This window comes from Tarenaya hassleriana, unplaced genomic scaffold, assembly GCF_000463585.1.
Source record: "Tarenaya hassleriana unplaced genomic scaffold, ASM46358v1 Cleome681, whole genome shotgun sequence".
NCBI lineage: Eukaryota > Viridiplantae > Streptophyta > Magnoliopsida > Brassicales > Cleomaceae > Tarenaya > Tarenaya hassleriana.
This window is the reverse complement of record NW_010969359.1, coordinates 19204-21837: the sequence shown is the minus strand read 5'-3', so window position 1 is coordinate 21837 and position 2634 is coordinate 19204.

Here is a 2634-nt window from a genome sequence, read left to right as displayed (position 1 = left end):
CCTTACTATAATGGGACCATGGGACCATGTGACCATGTGACCATGTGACCATGGGGACCGAGTTCTTTTCGTCGGTGGACCACTTGAGACTGGTTCTACGAAGGGGCTTCTTTTGGAGGGTCCATCAACAACTTTCCTTTTCTTTCTTGTCATCAAAGGTGCATCAGAAGAGTCAGGTACAAGTTCTTTCAAGGGAGTTTGATCTTCAGATGGCAGTTCAGTGGCATTAGGACCTTCAGTTACGTTGGTTTCAATAACTTCCATAGCTTCGTCAGATTTGTCTGTCTCATCAGATTTGTCTGCCCCTTCAGATTTATCTTCATCGTCAGCAGATTCATCTTCATCCTCACCGGATGGAGCAGAGGATTCTTTGTATGCCTCTTCATCATTCTTTTCATCGTTGTCGGTCACATGGTCACAGAGTCACATGGTCACAGAGTCACATGGTCACAGAGTCACATGGTCACAGAGTCACATGGTCACAGAGTCACATGGTCATGCTTTAAACTGATTGTATTATTTGATTTATATTCAGCACATGTCGAGGGGACCCTTGACGAGGGAGAAGATTCTGGAGGGAAGGATAATGAGGAGGAAGATGAATCTGAAGAAGAAAGTGACAACGATGATGGCGGGAACCCAGAAACAACAAGTAAGTATTCGACCATTTCATCATGTTATCATGGTGACAGAGTCACATGGTCACAGAGTCACATGGTCATGCTTTAAACTGATTGTATTATTTGCTTTATGTTCAGCACATGTCGAGGGGACCCTTGATAAGGGAGAAGGTTCTGGAGGGAAGAATGATGAGGACGAGGACGAATCTGAAGAAGAAAATGACAACGATGATGGCAAGGATGACGACGACAACGATGAAAAGAATGATGAAGAGGCAGACACAGAATCCTCTGCTCCATCCGGTGAGGATGAAGATGAATCTGCTGACGATGAAGATAAATCTGAAGGGGCAGACAAATCTGATGGGACAGACAAATCTGACGAAGCTATGGAAGTTATTGAAACCAACGTAACTGAAGGTCCTAATGCCACTGAACTGCCATCTGAAGATCAAACTCCCTTGAAAGAACTTGTACCTGACTCTTCTGATGCACCTTTGATGACAAGAAAGAAAAGGAAAGTTGTTGATGGACCCTCCAAAAGAAGCCCCTTCGTAGAACCAGTCTCAAGTGGTCCACCGGCGAAAAGAACTCGGTCCATCGCAGTAGTAGGCAGAGGGAGAGGGAGAGGGAGAGGCAGAAGCAGAGGTATGGGAAGAGGGAGAAGTACGGGCAGAGGAAGGGGACGAGGAAGAGGCAGAGGGAAAAAAAACCAGGTGGAAGAAGATGTTGCTGAGGTTCAGGATACAATTGTTGAGGCTGAAGAAGATGTTGCTGAGGTTAAGGATACAGCTGTTGAGGCTGAAGAAGAGGTTGCTGAGGCTGTAACAGAGAAAGGAGACCCACCTTCATCGGATGAAGGACAGGAGTTCGTATGGATTCCAGATCGACTTCACAGTAAAGGTTTTCCAATCCGAAATCAATCATTTGTTGAATCAGCTAGTCCACAAGTCGAAGCTTTATGGGACTTTATGAAAAAACCACGAGAAGAACGTTTGTGGAGGTCTGCCCTTGATGTAACAAGGATGGCAAATTTCTGGGATGAGCTCATACAAGTCGGAAGATGGCTTGCAGATACTGTAAGTTTACATCATACAGATCAAAATCCTGATCATAATATTCATCTGTCCCGACAGAACCTACAGGACTTGTCTTCCTTCCCTCTTTGTCTATCGGACTGTGATGCTCAGGTTTGTTCGCTGTAACCGAAAGGAGACCGACATCCTTTAAAAGGACTCTCATAGCGTTAATTACTCTGGTCTCGACAGCATCAATTACTCTGGTCTCGACAGCATCAATTATTCTGGTCTCGATAGCTTTTATTTCCAGCATCAAATCCCTCCTAAGTGCTTCCAGATTTGAGATTCCCGTCCCTCCCCGTATATTTTGGTAGCGTTGTTGTTGTTGTTGTTGTACCTGTTGTTGTTCTCGTTGTTGTTGTTGTTGTTGTTGTTGTCGTTGTTGTCGTTGTTGTTCTTCTCTATCTTCTCGCTCTTTTTCTTCCTTTTCTTCTTCTTCCTCTTCTTCTTCTTCTTCTTCTTCATCCTCTCCGTCTATCAAAACTTTACCCTTCATTTTCTTTTTCAGAGACTTTCTGGAACGAATTTCCATTTCATGAATCTTCTTCCAGTATACGCTTTCTGAGTTCTTCTCTAGATATTTCATCCAAGTGATCACTTTTTCATTTGTACTTCCCTCGTACTCCTCTAGATCATAAAGCAGTGCTTCTTCACTCTCTTCTTTCTTGAGTACACTTTTGATTCCCTGAAAACAAATGTTAATCATTGTTACTAAAACTGAAACATGGGACCATGAGACCAAGTGACCATGGGACCAAGGGACCAAGGGATCATGGGATCATGGGATCATGAGACTAAGGGACCAAGTGACCATGTGAGTACCTTTGATCCGATGCCAATCTTGTTTATCAATGTACTGAAGCTCCATCTGACATTTTGTTTCATTGACTTCTTACACATTCTGGGACACGTCGGATCCGCATCTTCAATGTCTT